The sequence below is a fragment of the Canis lupus genome, chromosome 10 (genome assembly GCF_003254725.2).
Source record: "Canis lupus dingo isolate Sandy chromosome 10, ASM325472v2, whole genome shotgun sequence".
In the NCBI taxonomy this organism is placed as follows: Eukaryota; Metazoa; Chordata; class Mammalia; order Carnivora; family Canidae; genus Canis; species Canis lupus.
Genome location: NC_064252.1, coordinates 10,017,325 through 10,040,753, shown reverse-complemented (window position 1 = coordinate 10,040,753; position 23,429 = coordinate 10,017,325). Strand labels below are relative to the sequence as shown.

The window sequence follows — 23,429 nt, the reverse complement described above, 5'->3', positions numbered from 1 at the left end:
AGTGCGAGCATGCGCAGGGCAAGGGGGTGGCAGAGGCAAAGGGAGAGAGAAATTCAAGCAGATTCCGAGCCAAGCGAGGAGTCAGAGGCGGGGCTCCATCTCAGGACCCTGAGATCGGACCTGAGCAGGAACCAAGAGTCAGAGGCTTAACCAAGTGCACCCCCCAGGAACCCCTAAATCCATAGAATTTCTTTTGTGACTGGAATCGTAGCATGTCTTAGGATGAAAATACTCAGTTCTAATCTGGTAACTTGCTTCCAGATAGGTCTACCGATAACAGCATCCTAGGCAAATCTGCCTCAACCCTGTCCTCTGAGATCATCAGCAAGAAGTGTGTTTACCAGGATTCCAGTTCTGCAAAGGAGGCTCCTCAAAAGAAGGAAGCATCCACCCACCTGAGAGACTCTGTGTCAGAGAGAACCCAGAGCTTGGACGGCAGCATACTCGCTTCTCTCCATGTCACCTTGTGCTCTAAGGTAAGGAATACACTCCTGTTTCTAAATTCACTTTGATGAGCTGATTTATTTGTAATCACCCCGATCAAAGTCCTTCTTTGTATTGAAGTTAAAATCTTCTATGCAGCCTATAATTCTCCTTCTCTTGGGCTGGTAGAAAGTTGGCCACCATCCTCCTCTGTGTTGTCATGGAAAACTGGAATGCTTCATGATAGCTAAAAAGAATTAAATAGGTATATCCAGGATTCAGAAAAGTAAACCATAGCAAGTCAGACAAAGAGTTAAAATTTCTTTTTATTTTGTTTTGTGTTAACAGTTTGTGAGAATCTTGCCCTCTGCTCTGTGATACTGCTATAGCTGCATCACATAAAAATCATCTCCTTCTCTGCCACACTGATATTTGAATAAATTGATGCCCTGAAAAGATGCACAGTGTCTTTGCAAAGACCACCCTCAAAACTTTATTCCCATAGATTATGCTTCCATATGACTTCACCCCCACAGACTTTTAAGTCAACCATTCCAATCCTCTTAGCCCATGGACAGGGTCCCCTCTTCACATCTTCCCATAATTTTTCTCCAAAGCCTACTCTATCTCACCAGCACCCTTAAAATATGATGCCCCAAAATTCGCTACAGCACTCCAATGAGGTAGTGTTTTAAAAGGCCCAAATGTATGGCCCCATTTTCTCTCTCCTTTTCAGGACACCTCCTACTTATTTGTATGTATGTCTGTCCTGGAACAAAAGGAAAGCACTGAAAAATCAAATTAATTGGTATTACTGAGCCTCTCCACTAACGACTCACGTGCCATCACGGTGCACAATAGGATTGATCAACATGCCGAAGTGCAGATACTGAAAGAATCTGCTCCAGAGAACATCCCAGCATGACCCAACACCTCCTCCAGACAAAATCCAGGCTGGAACCAGCCAGCAAGATTGAGCTTGCTGCTGGGATTGTCCCAGGCCCTGAAGAGAACTGAACAGTGGTCTGGTGAAATTTCTAGCATATTTTGAAAGGAAATGTTTTGTCCAGATATACATAGTTGGATTTGAATAATGCATATATGATAGGACTCCACCAATGGTAGTCCCAGAACCGGAAGTGTGTTAAGGATTTGGAGAGAAACTAGGAAAGAATAAGCATTGAATAAATACAGGGTAAAACATGCTTTGTATCTTTCACATGTAGATGGAAATTTTTATTTGGTTATAAAGAAAAAGTTTCTGATTCTTGGGCAAAAAAATAATAAGAAATTATTCCGATTATGAGTCTTTCCCTGAAAAACATTTATATAAGATTTCTTTATATAAGATTTCTCTGATAGACAGAGAAAAGTATACAGTAGATCAGTGTAGACAGCATATACAGTAGATCAGTGGTCCCTAAATCCGCTTAACAGAATCAGTACGGAAGAATTTTAGATGCAGATTTCAGACTTAACGAATCAAAATCCTGAGAGAGAACCAGGAAAGTTATTTATAAATCTGAAGATCTAAATCTACATCTGTTTCTGGTGGTTGTCCAGGTTTGGGAGCCATTGTGAGGATGACATCCTGTTGCACCTTCCAGAGGTAAGATCAAACTTTTTGTCTTCTGAGGCTGGTCCATAGTTGTAGTTTTTTGTCTTGTTATATTGAACTTTTAAATAATAATCCCTGCTTTTGTTCAAGACTAATGTCATACACTAGCATGATACACATGTTAGCCCCACTTATAACAATTCTTCATTCTCTGAGAACTTCCCAGTCTATAGGAAGGCACCCAGTAGACTTTTTTATATGATACAACCAAATCCCCTGGCTTCTGTTTAGTGGAATGAGAATGTTCCAAGAAGAGCAAGTCAGAAGCCCAGCCCCCTAGAAATATGAAATCAGGAGCTAGAGTGAAAGTTAGTCTTTCAGTGTGGCTAGACCTTGTTGACTTGGAAATGGCTGGCTGACATCTTCCACTGGACAGAGACACAGGAAGGGCTTTTCCCCCAAGAAAGAAGACAACAGAGGCACAGAAAGAAGCAAGAGACCAGCAAGAGTACTCTCCGGATCTCCAACAGGCTTCCAGCACCTATTATGATCTTCCCAAGGCCCTCATTGCTTTCTAGCCCTCGGGTCCCATGAGCCACCCTTCCTCCTTCTAATTATTTTTGTTATTTAAAAGCTACCTCAAGATGTCACTTGCAGCAAGTGATCTACCAATGTGCCTACTTCCACCTGATAATGAATGACATATTCTCCAGGCAAGAGAGGTTCCGTGTCCCTCCCCACCATGGTGACCAAAGTCATTCTTTTCCCAAGTGTAACAGTTCAGAGGACATATGACAGCTTCCTTTACATTTGATGATCTCTATACACTATGCATCTGTGAACACTGATATGATGGGGGAAAAAAAATCTATGTTCTTTATTAATATGGGAAAAAAGTGCCTAAACATGGTCTGGGACCAAATCATTTTGTAAGATTATTTACAACCTTCTGGGAAAAAAATGACCATTCCTGAATAAAAATACTTCAACAATTTTCTGATAAACTTTCATAATAGCTTAAGATCTCCTCTGGGAACTTGCTACCCACCCTTAGAGTCGTCTGTCAGGAATCAAATGGTATTTAACCAGACATTGCTTTTTATTCAATCCCATCAAAGACTCTCTAGCCCATTCTCTTTTCCTATAAAACATTCTTACCAAAAGAATATCTTTGAATTGGTAAGGTCTTTTTCCTTGCAGCAGGTGTGAAATGAAATTTAACAGCAGCTCATAGAAAAATCATCTGAAATTTTTTTTAAAAATCATCATGTTGGGTCTTTACAAAGGCCTTTTTTTAGTTATTGCGGCAGTTTACATCAGCCAATTGGCTGTGACTTTACTTCAGACCCCTTTAGACAAGCTCTTTATTGCTTTGTTCAAAAACATCCATTCAGCATTGATAATGAATTAGAGTATCTGCTGTCCTCTTAGAGGTCTTCAAAATCCTGCTGCTGTATTACTTGAAATGCTTCAGTACTAAGCTTAAAAACGTTGCCTGTCTACAGCTTTCTCATCTACACCCTTGCTCATCTAGACTGTGGTTTGGCATCTGATATAACTAATTTGCTTCTCCCAGAAAAACCCTATCAGATTGTTTTCTCCTTTCTGGCATTACTTAGATCTCAATTGCTGGGCATATTGCAAAACAACATCGGTCCCCTTTTCTTTTGCCAATGAGTGTGTGTGTGTGTTCGTTACTTCAAATCTTTGTTAGTGTCCATGATGTGCAAAGAGTCCTTTACATTTCTGGTCCTCCAGGAGGTAAGGGAATGGATAACAGAAAAATAAAGCTCCATAATGCAATAAATCCAGACCCCCTCATGTTTCAGGATGATAATATGCACTTAGTTAAACACATCAGAAGACATCTAAGAAAATTTTTAATATTGAAAACAAATGCATAAATGTACTGAAGTCTTTCAAAGAAGCAACTACCAGACATGACCTTGTACAACCCCAAGCAGCTGTCCTGAGGATCCTGTCTCAAAACCTTACGGCAGCTGCTTCCTTTAAATCCCTTCTCCTATCCCAACTCCAGCAAAGGCTTACCATTTTCTTTCTCTGTCTCAACCCCTTTCCCTTAGTCTAACATCCCAAACTGAACCTTTTCTGTCAGAAGCAGCTCCAGGCCCTTTCTAGCCATTTAAGGTTTTTTGAGCATCTACAGTTTTTATTATCTTAAGGAGTATGAGTCCAGGCCTGGAAGCCGTTCCACCAAATGGCCTTTGTCTTTACTAGCGGGTCCAGGGGAGTCAGCAAGACTGTTTATACTCAGATAACAATAACTCTGCCTCCAGTAGAGCTGTGATGTGACGCAACATGGGACAAGGGCCATATATACAAGTTGAAAGGCAGCAAAGGCATCTAGAGGAGTGCAAGGTTGTTTCTGTTTGTGAGGACTAGCCAAGTTTCATGGGCCAAGGGATGCAAATCAACTCAGAGTTGACACATGAGTCCTCCAGACGGCACCAAGCCTCCCTACCCACACGTGGATAAATGGGAATTTGCCACACCAGGCCTCCCTTCCTGATACTCTCCAGCCTGGCCAAAGGCATTTCTATCCAGATATCTCAAGGCCTTTTGCTGGCCAGGGTTGTCATGTGCCAGCCACCATGGTACTGGACAAAGCATAGAAGAGTTTCTGCTGATAGAACACACCGACCGGTGCAGAAAGAAGTTATCAGAGGAGGCCTTAGGATGCCTCTCTCCAGAAAGGGCTGCTAGCCAGGTTGCCCCTTGACTGGCACATGGGAACTTGGATTTCAGGACAATTCCCGCCATTCCCAGAAGAGGTAAGAAAGCCTTACTGTGCTCAGTTGTGCAAACCATGTGATTAATGCTGAACACCTGCTTTCTTTCTGGGAGTCTGGAATTGTAGTGTTTATTAGGGAAAGTATGCCTGTGTGACCAGTCTCCAGCAAAACTCCTGGACACTGAGTCTCTAATGAGCTGTGCTGGAGAAATCAAGCACACCCTGTGCAATTCCACTGGAAGAGGACTCTTGGAAGTTTGTGCCTGGTTTCCCCCAGACTTCACCCTATGCATCATTTCTCTTTGCCTGTTTTCCTTTGAATCCTTTCGCTGGGATAAACTATAGTCATGCAAATCACAGAAACTAAGCATGTTTTGAGACTCCTGACAACATGAGCCCTTCTACTTACACAGACTCATCTCCTTACACTCCTGCCCTTGCTCACTCTGCTCCTTTCTGTTCCTCAAACAATCCAAGTTCTCTCCTGCCCCCAGGGCCTTTGTATGTCCCAGCTCCTCTGTCTGGAATATTTTCCCCTATAACTTCTTATGACTTATCCTTCAGGTCTCAGCTCATGTGTAACCTCCTCAGACACCTTCCCTGACCACCACCAATGGAATTATATTACCTCTCACATCATCCCGTTTACTTACTGTCTACCAATCTAACCTATAATTCTCCTTTTTATTTACTTAAATACAATTAGACTGCAGTACCATAGGGCATGGGACTTACCTATCTTATTTACAATATATTCTTAACATTTTTTATTTATTTTTTTTATTTTTATTTTTATTTATTTATGATAGTCACAGAGAGAGAGAGAGAGAGAGAGAGGCAGAGACACAGGCAGAGGGAGAAGCAGGCTCCGTGCACTGGGAGCCCGACGTGGGATTCGATCCCGGGTCGCCAGGATCGCGCCCTGGGCCAAAGGCAGGCGCCAAACCGCTGCGCCACCCAGGGATCCCTATTCTTAACATTTTTGACACAAAAAGAATTCAGTCTGTATCTGCTGATAGATTAAATGAATATGCCCCTGTGTGCAGATCAAAATATCCAAGGGGGTAGGAGCGGATTCTTAGAAATCCATTCCAGCATTTTCCATTCTATAGAAGTCCATTTTACATACTGGAATTCCTTTTTTAAAAAAAAGAAAACAAAACACCACTGCTCTCTGTGTGCACATGTCCTTTCAGGGCTGATTTTAGCACTTCTCCTGAAACACCACAAACATCTTAGTCCTTGTTCAAACAGCTGGCTATAATTGACCTGAGCTCATGTTTCACTGCAAGATGCGGGAATTAGTAATGATCCTTCTTGCTATTGGTAAGAACTCAGATTCTGGCAAGGCAGTGCTCTGTCAACATATTTCAAAATGCTTACTCCCTAGTGACCTTCTCCTCCTTGCATGTATTTACAAGAGTTATAAAAACAAATGCCAAATGCTGAACAATAAAAGAAAAAAACCCTTTCAGTTTAGATTTCGAAAGTCAGTTGCTCTGCAAAAACACAAAATAATCCTGCCAAAATGTGAAACAAAGAGAAGTATGAATAACTTCCCTAATGACTTCCTCTCTTCCAGGAGCTCTTGGATCATTCACAGGACCTGGCCTTATATTCTGAAAACTGTCATTCTTAACTTCTTTCAAGTGAAAAAAAGCAGAGGTCAAAGACAAGAGGCCCTCTAAAATGCACTGCTATTTAAGGACTCCTTCATGATCAGAGTTCAAAGCCAGAAGACTTCAGTGAAGTACTCCAGCTCATCTGGCTCTCTAGGATCAGACTTTAAGTTTGCAAAGATAGGGGTGTGTCTTAGGTATAGAAAGAGACCCGACCTTGCAATACACTTGGCTGTCAGAGACAAGATGAAATCTGCTAGATGCAATGTCCATTGTCTTTGGCCTTGACCTGAGCCATGCTAACCTTTCAAAGTCATACGTCCTACTATTTTCCAACATGTACCTTAAGCTCCCATCATATTGAAATTTTCACAATTACTCAGGTAGGCCAAGCTCTTTTACATTTCTGAGTCTTTGTACATAGCCTTCCTCTACGTCTATGTATTTCTCCTTCCTTTTCTACCTTGAGGAAAACTATGCGTTCTCCAAGAAACTGATGAGGTGCCACTCTCTTGTGAAGCCTTCCCAAATTTCCCAGTTAGTGGCTCCCTCCTCTGTGTTCCTATTGCCCTTTGGGGAAACCTTGATGATAGCACCTCGGATATTATATTTTAAATTTGTGTGTGTGTGTGTGTGTGCATCTTTCTCCCCTGCAGCCAGGCTGTGAGTTCTTTGGAGGCAGCCAGCTTCATTCATCTTTGCATCTTTATTGTTTGGTAGCTTCCTAAGTGCTGATTAACTAGCTGAAGAATCATAATTGAGACTTCGGGTGTTTGACTCCAAGTACTAATCTGGGGATTGTTAAGATAAAACTAAATGTAAAATGCTGTAACGTGTTGGAGATTTCCATTTACAGCATTCTAAAAGGTTTGATACAAAAAAAATTAAGGAATTTTATATACCAAAGAAAGCGTCAATTATGTCCTGTCTTCCTTTAAATATAGACAGGCTGCATATCAAAATTTTTTTCCCTTTTAAGGGTCTTGGAGCCTATACTCTATAAATTTTGTTGGTGTTTTATAGAGCCCAACCCCCACCCCACTTCATCCTGGCTACGTGTTCGGGAAGGTCTTTTACACACCAAGGGAATGTTAATACCCAAGCTTTATGGAAGATTGGCTGAAGAAAAATTAACTCATGAAGCCCAGGACCATAGGAAAAGAATTATGGAATGTGTGGCTGTTTATCTCCAGGAAGATTTACTATCTCACCTGAAGAGACACGCTGCCGTGTGACAGGAATTTATTTACAGCTCAAGCCTGACCTTTTTCCATGTTGAGGGAGATTGCATTACTGGGTAGCTTGGGGATTTATTGTCTCTGTTTAGCGGCGCTGACATTTCCTGACTATTGGCTGCAGAAGCCCTTCTAAGCTCAAGCACAGAAAATCCTGACCCTGATGTCCCACCTCTACCTAGGGCTACATTTCTCAGGGCAAAGTATTAATAGGTTTAAAGGACAAAGTTTCTTGGACGAGAATAAGAGCACAGGGGACAGGTGATACCTTGCCACCTCCCATAGAAATCAAGACAGATAAGTTCAAGTAGACGTGGGACCCTAGGAGCCCAGCAGGGTGAGAAGACAGGTGGCAGATGCAAGGATATAAAACTTCAGGGAAATGAAATAGGACCCTCCTGCCCTTCACCTCTTTCCATCTCCTTTGGCTTCCTTCTGCTCCATATCTAGGTCACAGCACACAGTCTTCCAAACCAGAGATGCCATTCTCAAATTGGCTTCTGCTCCAATTACAGGTGATCTTTAGACAAACATTAAATAGACTGCCAAGCAGCTCTGTGTATCCTAAGTATATTTTAAGTGTCCTTTTGCTAAATATCCTTTTTTCTTTTTTTTTTCCCTCCACTCTCACCATTTCTATAAACGTTGGGGTTAAAAAAAATGTTGGGGTTTTTTAGATATTTTTAAAATCTATCCAAGGAAATTCAAAATAAAAAAATCTCTCAGACTAAGAAAACACAGTGTCTTGGTGATTAATAAATTGTGATTAACAAAACCAATGTTCCCAATTAAATTAGAGAGTGAACTTGATTCAGGATAGGGACATTTTTAATGGAGAGAACTATCTATATGCACCAAATTTAATGAGTCACTTCAAGTATAGCCTATTTGACTTCATTAGGTTCACAGAGATAAATATCATATGCAGCAATTAACCAAGAGAATGTCGATTTAACTATCAAATCGCCTTTGCCCCATCTGTAGTGTTTGCCATTAATCACAGTCATATACAAAACTTCAAGACACAAATGGACACGAATTACTGTGTTCTTCTAAAGGCATGTCTTCTTAAAATTCTGTGCATTTTTTATTCATGTTCAAGTTACATGCTTCAAACTATGGAATGAAAAGGCTAGAAAGAGACCTAGTTATCATTCTGAACAGGTTTTTCCAACCAATTTTTTAAGCAGAGAAACTCCCCCCCCATCTACCCCCAAAAAAGAGGCCCATCAAGTAAAATAAAGAAGAGCAGAGTTTCTTATCAGGAAGTCTTGGAGATCCATTTCTGTCTCTCTTTTTAAAAAAGAAATATTTTATTCATTATTTAAAAGACAAAGAGCATGAACATGGGGAAGAGTGGAGGGAGAGAGAGAATCTCAAGCAGACTCTATGCTGTGCTTGGAACCCAATGTGGGGCTCCGTCCCACAGTCCTGAGCTCATGGCCTGAGCAGAAATCAAGAGTCAGATGCTTAACCAACTGAGCCCCCCAGGCACCCTTGCAAACCCATTTTTTTGGGGGGGGTCTCATCCCCTCCTTGCTGTTGGCCTGGCCCCTCAGCCCAAGATCTCCTAGGTATCAATAAAAGATATAGAAGTGCCAAACCCTTACTTGGGACAGTCTGAAGGCAGATAAGCTGGGGGAAAAGCTCTCATTTTATAGTTAATGAAAATGAATCCAAGACAAGTTAAACTACTTTCTTAAATCTGCACAATCAACTAACCCGAAGCTAAAACCCAGGCGTCTATGACACCAAACTGATTCCCATTGATATCCACATCTCTTTTGGAGCAGAATTCTGGAAAACAAGCCCTTTACATCTGGTTAGAGAAGACATAATTCACTGCTGCCTTCATTGCTCAAGATAGAGGTCATTTTTTTATCACACGGTTTGCTATAGCAGGTAATGAACATCTATCAAGCCACAATCATGGAGTTTCTTCTGTTAAAAATAGAACTGCTGTATTATTCACAATAGCCAAGGTATAGAAACAACCTAAGTGAATGTCAGCAAAGACGATGTGACATATGTACGTACATACATAATGGAATATTATTCAGCCATGAGAAGGAAGGAAATCCTGCCAGTTGTGACATCATGAATGAAATTTGTGGCCATTATGCTCAGTGAAATAAGCCAGAGAAAGGCAAACACGGCACGATGTCACCTTTAAAAAAAATAAAATCCATAGAAACAGAGCAGAAAAGTGGCCAAAGACTAGAAGTTGGGGAAAATAGGAAGAAGTTGGTAAAAGGATACTGACTTTCAGCTATAAGATAAATAAGGTCCAAGGATCTAATGCAAAACGTGGTGACTGTAGTTGATAACACTGTATTGTATAGCTAAAATTTGCTAAGAGAACTTAAATATTCTCACCAAAAACAAATAAATAAACAAACAGTGAGGTGATGGATGTGTTAATTAACTAGATGGGGGCAATCTTTTCACAATGTGCAAGTTTTTTTATTAAATCACCACGATGTACATTTTAAATATCTTACAATTTTACATGTGAATTATATCTCAATAAAGCTGAAATTTCAAAAAAAATAAGTGTATTCCATATAATGGATAGCCATGTATTTCCACCAAGTACAGCATTTCAGTTGTCACGTTTGTCATGAACAACTAGTAATGCTTAGAAAGCATTTGAAAAATATAAAATATGGCATAATTTAGACATAAGAATATGAAGTCATTTCCTAAAAATGAGAACGTGAATCCGTGAGTCCCGTGGCCTGAACACCACATACCTGTCCCAACTTCTTCCTATTTTCCCCAACTTCTAGCCTTTGGCCACTTTTCTGCTCTGTTTCTATGGATTTTATTTTTTTTAAAGGTGACACTATGCTTGACTCCAGATGATGGAGATGCAATGTCGCAAGTAAGAGAGGACAGCCTGTGACACAAGGGAGCAAATATGGCCCAAAATTGAAGTAGCCTCTGCAGACATTCAGATGTTCAGAGTGGCTGTTGGCTGTATGGTCCTTGTTTGTTTTCTAGAATAAGTTTATTATTCTTACTGTTTACATCAACCCTGAATTTAAGGTAACTACTTCCTGTTACTGTCCATTTTATTTTGTTTATACCAGAAAAAAGAGGAAAGGAGATAAAGTATTCCCAAGACAGTATAAAGTGATCCAAGCTAATTAAATGCAGTAAGAGCCAAGTGACGGATTAGCCTTTCATCCCATTAGCCCACATGCATAAACCAAAGTCATAAACATTTAGTAAGTTCTTTGTCATTTATTTTAATGCTTTTTAAATGTGCTCAAGGAGAAAAATTTATGATGTGTTTCTCCAGCATTCTGGTTTATGAAGGTTCTATTTATCAATAACTAATTTATTTCTATAATAGAATATCAGTTTACCAAGAATGCTTCATGTAGTAAATATGTGGAATTAATGTACAAGGCTCTAATTATTGAATAATATAGGTAAGAATGTAAGTACTTACTGAAGAAAGTATATGTACTGAATGTGCAAGAAGCAATGTAAGAAGGAAAAATGTTTTAAGTATTTAGAGGAAAGAAGGATTTTTAAAAACCACGTGCGTAAGACGAATACCATATGACCTTACTTATATGTGGAATCTTCAAAACAAAACAAAACAAGAAAACCAAGCTTGTGGATAAAGAGAACAGATTGGTGGTTGCCAAAGGCAAGGGATGGAAGTGGACAAATGGGTGAAGGAGCTCAAAAGGTACAAATTTCCAATTATAAATAAGTAAGTCATGGGTGTGTAACGTACAGCATGGTCACTATAGTTATACTGTTTTTGCATTATTTGAAAGTTACTAAGAGAACAGATCTTAAAAGTTCTCATTATAGGAAAAAAAATTCTGTAACTATGTATGGTGACAGATATTAACTAGCCTTATGTGGTGATCATTTTGCAATATATACAAATATTAAAGCATCACATTGTACACCTGAAACTAATACAGTGTTATATGTCAATTATACCTCAGTAAAAAAAATAATAATAAAATTTAAATTTAAAAAAGTTACATGGGTTTAAAGTCTTGCCATAAATAAAAGAGCTCCAAAGCTCAGGATACCACCCCCTTATTAAAAACCTAAATTAAAAAAAAAAAAAACACTAAATTTTTGCTGGGTTGAGCACTGGGTGTTATACTATATGTGGGCAAAATGAATTTAAATTTTAAAAAATGTAAAAAAATAAAAACCTAATTTTTTAAATAAAGATCTTATTTATTTATTCATAAGAGACACACAGAGAGAGAGGCAGAGACACAGGCAGAGGAAGAAGCAGGCTCCATGTGGGGAGCCCGATGTGGGACTCATTCCCAGAACCCTGGGATCACGCCCTGAGCCCAAGGCAGATGCTCAACCACTGAGCCACCCAGGCATCCCTAGAAACCTAAATTTTAATCCAATGAATTTAGAACCACTCCAGCAAGGTTACCATAGTAGGATTTTAAGTATTATGATGATATGTCTGTTAGGTAAAAATGACTGCCTCTATAGCACACTTGCTGGGAGGTTTACCTTAGTCAACCTATTAAGTCAAACATAGTCACTTAAGCTTCAGTCAATGGCTTATAGAAAGTCACTAAACATTTTAAGCCACAGACATAATATGCAAAGACCCTGTTGGTCTTGCCTTCCTTTAAAACAATTCAGGTTGAGTCTTCAAGAATTAAGCGCCACAGGAAGAGTGGTAGGAGCCACAGGATGCAGTCCTCAAGCCAAAGAAACAGAGTTCTATTGAAAAGACAAGATAGGCACCCCAAGGGCTTTGGCAAGCAGTGTCATGTCATGGTCAATAGAATACAGCAAGGTACCCAGGGCATAGCCAGGTAATCTCAGAGGGATTAGACACTCTGAGCAGACCATCTGAGAAAAAGGGAGCTTGACTAGCCCTTGAAGAAAGGAGTGATATTGGGAAGGTAGAAAAATAGGGTAGGGCATTCCAGGCTAGAACCCAGAATAGCAACCCGGTGAAGGTGGTGGTGACCAGGTCTCACTCAGGAGCTAACAGGACCTTTGCCTGAAGAGAGGGCACCTGTCAGGGTGTTGATGGGGGAGGGAGGGGCAAGCAGATGGTAAAGGGTCTTCATTGCTGCACCGATGAGTTTAAATCCCATTCAGTGGGGCAACCACTAAAATAAAAAAATTATGTCAAATATTATCCCATGTATGATTGAAAAATAGACCCAGGTGCATATTTATGTACATACAAAAATGCCCAGAAAACCACCCGCAATGATACACAAAAAACCATTATCAATGGCTGCCTCTAGAGTGGGGAGGAGTCAGAGTTGAAATGGATCGAAGAGGAACATCAGCTTTTTATTTGATACCTTTCTGGGTTTCATGGGGTTTTTGTTTGTTTGAGGCTTTTTAAATAACAGGTCATATTAAATATCACTGATATATATCACTTTTTATATTAAATATCACTGATATATATCACATTTAAAATGTAGGGGGGGAATAAAATAAAAATAAATAAAATGCAGGGTGGTTTTTTTTTAGAATCAATTTGGGGTGGTTTGTTCCATTTTTAAAACAAAAATGTAACTTTTCTTATGTAAAAGAAGAAAGTAAAATCCTGGGTCAACCCGTCCGACATGGTCTTTGCTAACTGGAGCCTCATTTCAGGACTCTTGATGTTCTAAACGCAAGTGCTGCCTCAGTAGTACAACAGAGAGATGTTAAGTTGAAGAGAACCTACGACCTGCTGGAAGAACAGCAACCTGCAAGAGTCAAGGAGTCAGCATCTCAAACCGGATCTGTGGTTTGCTCTCAACGCAGACTCTTGCCTCAGAGGTGCGCGCAGGCCGCACTGCTGGGGACCACAGGCTTCGGAAGGGCGGCTGGTTGACATGTATTGAGTCAACGAGGCAGGTGGTATCATCACAGAGGAGGAAACAGGTGCATGGACCTGTGGCATACTGTGGCCCATGTGACACCCACCTCATTGGATTCCTGAGCCTGGGTTCTCAGATCCTCCGGCCCCAGCTTCGCATCACGGCCACCAGCATCATGATTCCCCACGCTGCAGATTTCTCATCTATGAGGTAAGCATGAAATGAGATCATATATTAAGGGGGTACCTGGGGGGCTCAATGGTTGAGCATCTGCCTTTGGCTCAGGGCATGATCCTGGGGTCCCAGGATCGAGTCCCACGTCGGGCTCCATGTCTCTGCCTCTCTCTCTTGTGTCTCTCATGAATAAATAAGTAAAATCTTAAAAAAGAGAGAGAGATCATATATGAAAGAACCTAGCCTATTTTGGCACATAGTAAATGCTCAGTAAAGTTTTGAATGTTCAATCTGAAGACTAGTTTTTCTGATTTTACCACAAGTTTCAAAAGAGGGCCTGGAGGGTGCCCCCCACTTGCAGTGGTCTTTGTGCCTCATGGGCAAGCTTCAAGCACTTGGTGCTGGAAAAGCTGGTGTTGAAGCCGAGCTGCAGGAAGGGCAAACACTGAGATGCAGACTTCACTCCCCTGATCACACGAGAGTGGGAGGTGGAGGGGCAGCCTGCGGGCTCACAACCAAGGAGAACACCTGCAAGCTGCCCATCTCTGCAACATCTGCTTTCAGACACATCTGCAGTCTTCTCCTGGTGCCACTGCCAACCTCAAGAGGGGGCCATGTGGGGGCGCCCGGGAGGCTCAGTGTGTTCAGTGCCTGGGTCATGATCTCAGGGTCATGGGATCCACCCCCCCCACACACACACCCGGCTAGGGCTCCGCGGGGAGTCTGCTTGAGATTTTCTCCTCTTCCTGCCTCTCCTCCTGCTCCTTGGCATGCTCTCTCTCTCTCTCTCTCTCTAAAATAAATAAAGAAATAAGAAAAACCTTTTAAAAAGAGAGGGAGAACTATATGTCAAACTCTAGTTACTGGGGCACCTGGGGGGCTCAGTGGTTGAGCCTCTGCCTTTGGCTCAGGGTGTGACCCCAAGGTCCCGGGATCGAGTCCCACGTTGGGCTCCCTGTATGCAGCCTGCTTCTCCCTCTGCCTGTGTCTCTACCTCTCTCTCTCTCTGTGTCTCTCATGAATAAATAAATAAAATCTTTAAAAAAAGTCACTAATCAAGCATCATTTTTGAAGGGTATTTTTTCAGTCAATTTAATCCTTGCTTGTTAATATATTTCCTGTAATGAAAATTTATTTTTTTCAAAAGATTTTATTTATTTGAGAGAGAGAGAGAGAGAGCATGAGTGAGGGGAAGGGCAAAGAGAGATGGGGAAGCAGATTCCCCACTGAGCAGGGAGCCCGATGTGGGATTTGAACCCCCGACCTTAAGATCATAAACTGGGCCAAAGGCAACCGCTTAACTGAGCCACCTGGGGCCCCTGTAATGAAAATTTAAATTAAGCTTTAATGTAGCCTGTTTTGTGAGGGTTTAAAAAAAAAAGTTTTAAAAATAGAAAAAAGAAAGAGTTTAAATGTTGTCGATCTGTGGATGGAACTACCCAGGGAAAATGTGTGGGAGGCACGCTGCATGGTGTTGGTTAGCAGCTTTTGCTTCTGTCCTTTTCAGCCTCACTTTATTTTTTATCATAATTTCCTCTGTTAACTGGTATGCTTTAAAAAGGATTTTTTTTTTAAAGATCTGTGGTGACAAGTTGCAAAACTAACCTAAAAAAGTCATATTTTTTTCTTTTCTTCTCTAGGTGATTGTCTCTCATGCCTTTCTGAGAAAAATGTCATGAATATTTCATCAAATGTGAGAGAGAAGAATCCCATAAATATGAGCATATGTTTATGATAATATTCTGTTATGCAACTGCTATCAAATTCTTTTTAATGGGGCACCTACTGTTCCTCGGGTCCTCCATGACTTTGGTTTTCTCAAGCTGTCTCTCTCCACATCTCCCCACAAGAAGGATCTTTGGTTTCCCAAAGTACCCATGGCCAAGTTCACAGGACTTGAGGGGAAGGAACAGACTCCTTCACCAGCAACTGCTGGCTTCCTAGGAAGCTCTCAACCATCCCCCGATTCCCACTGTCTTATTTTAACATTTTGAGCATTTCTCTTTCCTACAACTTACCCTGTGTCTTGGGCAAGTTACTTAACTTCTCTGGGTCTTTCTGCTCATCTGTAGTAAGGGCCTAATAATTCCTACTTTGTGGGTCATCATGGAGAATAAACATATGTGAAGTTCTGATCGGACTACCTCGAGCGGAGTAAGCCAATCCCTGATGCCCATTATTATAACTATTTGCCTCAAATTTATCTGGTTGCTCTACTTGAGTCAATGAAGGAGGAGCTACTTAGTAAATGGTTAGAAACAAGTAACCCTGTTCCATGGTCCTCCAAGCGAATTTGTCCTTCTTTTGGGTCAGGGTGGCCAGATTGTCCTTGTGGGAAGTCCTTTCCCCGCCTACTTAGTGGCTGCAGGAATGACTCCTGGACGCTGCTGGAGGGTCCGGGCATCTGTCGGAGGTAGTACACCTTGGTCATCTCGTGCTCACCGGGGGGAGGGAGACTGGGATTCCAGTGTCAGCTCCACCGTTTATTAGCATGGAAGGGTGACAATGAAGATTATTCAATCTTGTTTTTTTTCATCTGTGAGCTGGAGATGGATTATAATCGTATCCACTTCCTGGACAAGACAGAGTCGTCGAACACCCAGTGGAATCCAGTAAACTCTACTAACCAGCCTGCCAGCCCCAGCACAGGCGGTGGTCAGGAGCATCAGAGGCATGCGGGTCCGCTCCCCTCTCAGTCCTGGCAATGGTACCCCAGTCCTCGGGGTCAAGACAACCTCGCCGGAGACTTCTACTGTTTTCAACGTTGACATGATCCTACACTGGACCTACTTAAATTAGAATCCTCCTCTCCCAAGTCATCCAAAGACAATCATTCTCCCTGATATGCACTCACAGGTCTTGAGAACATAAGCATTGAGTAGCTGGATTCGCACATTAATAATCGGAGCCAAGATTTACTGGGAGCTTCCTCCGGCAATCACTTGTCGTGCATTATGTCATTTAATTTTTACATCAGCCCTGTGGAGTACTATCCTCACTCTACAAATAAAAAAACAAGCTCGGAGAGGTAACCTCACCCAGATTTACAGAGATGCATTTGAAGGTAGACAGTTTAAATGCACAACTACTTGAGGTATGATATACGCCCCTCAAAATGTTCTGTGCTTTAAATCATCGGTTAAATACATATATATGTGTGTGTATGTGTGTGTGTTACATACATATATATATATGTAAATATATAATTTCAACCTATGTGATGACAGGCCTCTCGCTGACATTGCACCCTGGGGACACAGCTCCCTGCTGACCAAGCTCTCCGCTTCACCATTGCATTGTTCTGAGTCTCTGAACCCGGGCCAAGCTACTGCCACTGTTCATGAAAATCTTTCCTTGGGATCGTGCAAAGAAAACAAAGAGGGAATGCTAACAACCCGGTGGTAATCTAGAGCTTACACACTATTTAGGGAATGGGCATTCTGTTAAGCAAATATTCCAGTTAAATCAGAGGTGTTGGCGTTTGTGTGGAACATTAAATGCCAGTTTCCAAAGTATATGCATGTAATTTCTAACACCCAGACTGAGCACGTTTTCATCTGTCCTTGCCAATTCAGAAGTCATGGGTTGTGTCTCAAGGTCATTATCAGGCATATCAATCACCTCAATAAAAACTACCAAAGAGAAAGAAAAGTGCTTCTTCAATGGGATTTACTGGATCACAGAGAGAGGGTATTGTATTTGACGATTGGCTGAAACTGTCCTAAGTTTTTGTTCCTGTGTTTCATCGCACTTAAACCAGAGTCCTTGAGAGCCCTCAGGTAAGTGAAAACCATGTGAATATTTATTTGCCCAGAAGAGTTTACGAGTTCATTTGTAAAGGTGCTTTTGTTCTGGTGTCATGGGCCTTGCAATCTTCCTACAGTCTGATATATTGAACAATGTGGATTTATAGTGTGCAGTCGAGGATGAGAGCTGTGAACACAGGGATGGGCATATGGGAAAGTCACTGGGATCTGTCTAAAAAATTGCATCAAAGAAATTTTCTGTTTCCCAGGGTCTCCCTTTCCTTTATCTACTACCAACCCCACAGAACACATCCCACTCCCAACCCTGGGAGTCTTTCTCCACTACCCTATTCTTTCACCTACCTTAAGGTTCAGCATCAACTTGCCAGGAGACCTTAGTTCTGAGTCCTCACTTTCAGAATCCCACTGCCTCAGTGAGGTGCTTAGGAAAGCCATCTCCGGCTCTGACTCCATCCCTAGTGGACTGTGCCAGATAAGGGAGTCAGTACCTGTTGCGCGCGCTGCGGCAACATGATCAGGGTCCTGAGGATAAGGGGATGAGGAAAATAAAAGAAAAGTAAAGAGATGGGGACAGGAGGGACACAGTGGATGATGTCCAAGCAGTGCCAGCTTTATTCAAGGTTTTACAACATTTTATAGCATGAGCAAAACAAAGACAAGAAGGTGTTTATTTTTAGCAGGTTTGTGAAACTCTCCAAAGTTCCCTTTTCTCAGCATGCAAGACAGACTCACAGGTGCCAGAAGACCTTGGTAAATAGATAAGCTTGTTGCTCCAGATGTGCATACTTCAAAGGAATATTAGGTATGGTAAACAGACCAGCAAGGACAGACAGACCCTTATTTACATTTATGACCAGGGCAGAATAAGTTGTATCTATTGTGTTATGTGGGCGATCACGTACAAGCGAGCCCTGAGAACCATTGCTCGAGCCCTTTCTCAAGCGTCTACCAACTATTCACCCTTTAGGCTCCCGAGCCTTTTGAGTGAATGAGGGACGCAAGTCCGGGCCTGGTTTGGTTCAGTTACTCCAGCTAGTCCGTGGTCGCCCACAGTGCCTTAAGAGCTAAGGCCATGCTGATCCCCTACAGATACCTCTAGGGTCTCAGCACGTCTGGCAGCATTGCTAAACAGGACTTCTCCTGTTTATCTATGGATTCTCCCTTATGTCATATATTGTTGGTTCAAAACCTCGGAAGTTTCCTGGGTAAGATCTGAAATTGGCCCCATCCATGAAGGGCAAAGAAAAACTGAAGGAAGAGGCCACTCCAGACTGGTGGGTAGAGTTTTGATAAGCAAGGCCACTTACCAGGCTCGTTGGGGGTGGCCACAGGACCAGTAGATCTCCACACCACCTGCCACATCTTAAAAGTTTATACAGAGGCCCTAACTGGGTCCAGATGGTCTCAATGACACGTTGCTCTCTCAAGGCTGCATCCTTGACAACAGCTCTGATTGTAGGATCCATGGGCAAAATGTACATTCCCAGGACAGGGGAGGGTTGAGTAGCTTCTGATTGTCCGGGTCCAGCTCGTAAGTCATGTCCTCTCCATGGCCTCCTCTAATGTGTTTCCAGTGACTGTGCAAACACAAAAGTGATTCCTCACGTCAGTATACACATACATTTCCTTCACTTATTAATCTCAAAATCTATTTCTATGTGCTGACTATGTAATTTGTTGATCATATGATGGTCTTCTTCTCACAAATTAAAAAATATTAGCGTCAGCAAGGATGTGGAATTCTAAATCAAACCCTGCCCTCCACCCACATCTGACCAAAGAGCCCCTAATGGGTGAGCTCTGCTGTATTTCACTTCTAAATTCTAAAGAATTTTAAAGATGCTCCCGCAAGATCATTCAACCAACACAAATGTAGGCACTGTTGTAAAAAAGAAAACAACAACAAAATTACGGATGTAATTACAGTTGCAGATCTTAAAATAGGGAGATGATCGTGGATTATTTGAATAAACCCAATCTAATCAGGAGAGCCCTTAAAGGAGAAAGATTTCTCTGGCTGCAGTCAGTGGATGTAGCAGCAGAAGGCAGCAAAGGAAAGATGAGGCAAGAAGGAATGGAGGTCTGAGAGACATGAAGATAATCTTTGACCCACCTCTGTTGGTTTTGAAGATGGGGAAAGGGAGCCATGAGCCAGGGAATGTGGGTGGCTTCTAGGAGCTGAGAAAAAACTTCCAGTGGGTGGCCAGCAAGAAAATGGAGACCTCAGTTCTTCAACAACAAAGAACCAAGTTGAGTGAACAACCTGATTGAGACTGGAGGGAGAGATTCCCGGGAAGGAATGCAGACACCTTGAGGTCAGCCTGAGTGAGCTTGAGACGAGCCTACCAGACTCCTAATCTACAAAACTAAAAGGAAATAAATGGATGTTGTTTGAAGCTACTATGACAGTGGTCATCTGCTTCAGCAGCAGTAGGAAACTAATGAACTAACGTCCAGGGTGGAATTCATGTCCTCCAAATGTCTGGTCAGTGTCCCTTACTACAAACTGTTGTTCCCTGTTTGGTCTTCTTATCGAAATCACCTTTGATTCAATTTCTCACCTTTTCATTCCCATTTACTAGGATATAGAGATGGATCCATAAAGTCCATATTCACTCTAAAATTGAAATCCAAGGATGCCTGGGTGGCTCAGTGGTTGAGCATCTGCCTTTGGCTCAGGTTGTGATCCCGGGGTCCTGGGATGGAGTCCCACTTCAGACTCCTTGCAGGGAACCTGCTTCTCCCTCTACCTGTGTCTCTGCCTCTCTCTGTGTGTCTCTCATGAATAAGTAAATCTTAAAAAATAATAATAAATAAAATTGAAATCCATATTCATTATAAGACAAGGGTCATACTGAACATCTAATTATGTGACATTTTTCTGCCATTTCCACACTGTTAGAGTGCAGGAAAGTCATTGTATTATAGAGATGCATGTTTATTTAATATACCAGTCAGTATGGGTAGGCAAGAGAAAGGTTTAAAAATTCTGTCAAATGCATTTGACCTCAGCTTACACCATGCTTTTTATAGGAACGGAATCCACTTTGAAAATAACCTTCAGGTACCTAAATTGATTGTTGGAAAGTCTCAAATGCCCCCATAAAAGTCACAGGAATAAATACAATATCATCTTTTCTTTATAAAACCTTGTAGTGGAAATTGGGGGAATTCAGTGAGAAAAGCCAACAGTTATGGTAGATGTAAGGAAGCCATGACTTATGGTCTTCAACCATTTTCTTCTGAGCCTGGAAACCATCGAATGACATATTGTTTGATGTCTCTCAACCAGAGTTCCTAAGCACAATTTGAAAGAGCTGGCCTGATAGTAGCACAATTTAACAGGATTTGGTTTATTGGAATTCAGGCTAATGTCTCTGCCTTTGCAAACAACAGCAAGCCGGAAAGTCTCCAGCCATGACAAGCAGGTAGCCTTACCCCACTCTGAGGGAAAGATGAGAGACATGGGTGTGCTCTGAAGCCTAATACTCCCCACTGAGACTGCTCCTTGTGAGCAAATTGCTAACCTCGGGTGGGGAGACTTTCTGGGCCCTGCGTAGCCCTCTGTGTGGACCTGGTGTTGATATCAAGGCAAAGACAGTTCTCAAGTGGGCTTGGCCCTGAGGCCTGGACATTCTGTATTTCTGTTCACCAGAGTGGACTATAAAGTCCCCAAATGCATAGTGTGCATTTTGTGTGCAGTCTAAAAGAAAAAAAAATTCTATTAGCATATGTTTTACTTCAAATCTTATTTTCTGAAACAGTGAGAAAGAAGATGTGTTCCAAAGAAGCCAACGCAGCCAATTAGCTGTCCATGGACCAAGACTCTAAAATCTGGATCCCATTTCTGGTTCTGCCAATGACCTGGAATGAGAAAACGACAACTTGCAGGCTTTGGGGCCTTTAGCTACACCCTCTTTCTACCATAAAATGGCAAATAATGTGGCGCCTACAGGAACAGACCACCAAGTGAGACAGACCGGGCTCCCAGAGCCAGCTCTGCCACTTGGTGGCTGTGTGCCTCTACGTTCGCTAAGTTCTCCAAGTTTCAGGGACTTGGCCTTCAAGGGAGTGTAACAAGATCCACCTACCTCATCAGGATGACGTAATAGCAAAACAACATAGTACGTCCTGCGCAATTTCTTGCCCATCATGAGCCCTCACAGATGCAACTGTTGGGGTTCTTCCAACGAGGAAACAGGATTACAGATCCCTTCAGGTGACGCAGGCCGCAGGTCTTCATCAGGCGTTCCTAATTTCACTTTATCTATAGCTTTACGTCATCAGAACCAAACGACGACCAAATTAATTGCTTATAAAGAATCTATTTCAAAAAAGTAAATCTTTTGGGCTCATGTGTTCCACCTCCACAACTTTGTATTCCGGCCATAGCCTAACCTGTGAAACTGCCTCTCACCGTGTGAATTCAAATAACACTGCTTGGAAAAGAAAAGGGGAGAGAGAGAGAGAAGGAGAGAGAGACAGAGAGAAGGAAGCTGTTAGGACAGGGCAAAGCAGACACGCAGAGGGCAAACAAAGCACATTTGTCTCTGTCGTTGCCACCTGGCCCTGTTTCCAGAGCTCAGAGGACATTTTTGTATGTTCAGTTTATTAATTGGGTTTCTGTCACCTACAAAGTCCACCGCTGTCAATCTCAAGGCAAGGTTGAGCCCTGGAGTCTCACCGCCTACCTTAGGAGGAAGCTTCCTAAAAGCCACAACTAGGAAGGCTGTGAGGTGTCACAGCAAAGTGACAGTCCCTGTGAGGAGGGAGGAATGGCTCCTCTCAGAGGACAAACGCATTCCCTCTGAATCAATCAAAAAATCTTTCAGATAAGTAAACTTGTCAAACAAATGGAAATATCAAAGAAGGGAGGTCACCGGACTCAGAAAGCCGGAGAGCATTTCAACAGCAAAATCATTTTTGCATTCATTAACCCTATTTCAGAATGGTCATTATTTTTTAAGAAATATTTTCAGAAAAAAAATATTTTCAGAAAGCCTTAACTTCTTATTTTACCTTCCTTGAAACAATCATAATAAAATTTCCTTTGCCATGGCCTCGGTGGCTACTCACATAATATTTGAGCTCACGGGAGAGAATCAAATGGCTTCTGTCCAAGTGAGATATTATTCTAGTTAATTATTAGCATTAAAATTCCAATTTAGTGCTCAACACACCAACAGACAGATGCTGCCACTGTCATGGGTCAATGCTTTTGTAAAAAACAATCTCATACTAGTCAGGTATGAAATTACCTTGAAGGGTGAGTGAGCTAATGGCACCGTGTGCAGCGGGTGTGTGCTCAGGACTCTCAGCACAGAATAAAGCCCACAGAGGCTCCCTGGGGGAGTATGGACTTTGGGAAATGAAGTTCATTTACATTCTGCAAATTGTTTCTATAAATAGCATCTAAAGAACAAAATATAGTAGAGGGCACTTTGGGGGATTTCAAAGGAAACAGAGAGCCTCTGGCTTGGAGAGGGGCAGTGAGGACATAGGAATATGAATCACACGGAGAACAGCTGCACAGAGCATCTGATCCATGTGCCTACGTAAAAACACTTCCATCTCCCCTCACAAGGGTTTGGAGGGCTCCAGTCAAAAGATGGGAATTGAAATTAGAAGAATCAATCTAGAAAGTCTTTGAAGGGCAAGTAAAGCAAAGGGGAGCGTTTCAGAGGCAGTGATGGTGATACAAAGGCTTGAGTCAGAAACCAGCCACGAGTGTGAGGAAGGAAGGAAGGAGAGGACTACTGGTTGCAGGGGAAGGCCTGTATGGGGGTAATAACAAAAGGTGGCAACCTCTGAGAGTTGTTCTGTATTCTGACTGTGGGGATGGTTACCCAGGTGCGTACACTTGTCAAAGCTCATTGAAATATATACATGTCCAATGGGTGCAATTTCAGAAACACAAGTTATATTCCAATAAAGAATTTTGAAAAGATAGATGATGTTTTTAATTATAGAAGTTAAATCAGCAGGGGATGAATTTCTTCAACATTAATCTCTTTGTCTTTCCTTTTTTAAAAACTTGAATTTGACATCTAATAGAGAGTTAACC

At 41.9% G+C, this 23,429-nt stretch overlaps 1 long non-coding RNA gene across 2 annotated transcripts; it reads right to left on the bottom strand.

Annotated features, from left to right (window-relative positions):
- Positions 1-502: 502 nt before the first annotated feature.
- Positions 503-22,834, bottom strand: LOC112677810 (uncharacterized). Of its 2 annotated transcripts, none has more exons than XR_007413356.1 (6): positions 21,457-22,834; positions 18,673-18,942; positions 17,708-17,887; positions 14,299-14,391; positions 13,531-13,627; positions 503-670 (listed from the first exon to the last, which is right to left on the bottom strand). It is a non-coding gene; the product is annotated as an uncharacterized LOC112677810 (long non-coding RNA). The 2 variants fall into 2 exon arrangements; XR_007413355.1 differs by lacking the exon at positions 21,457-22,834 and adding an exon at positions 19,479-21,450.
- Between the last annotated feature and the right edge of the window lie 595 nt (positions 22,835-23,429).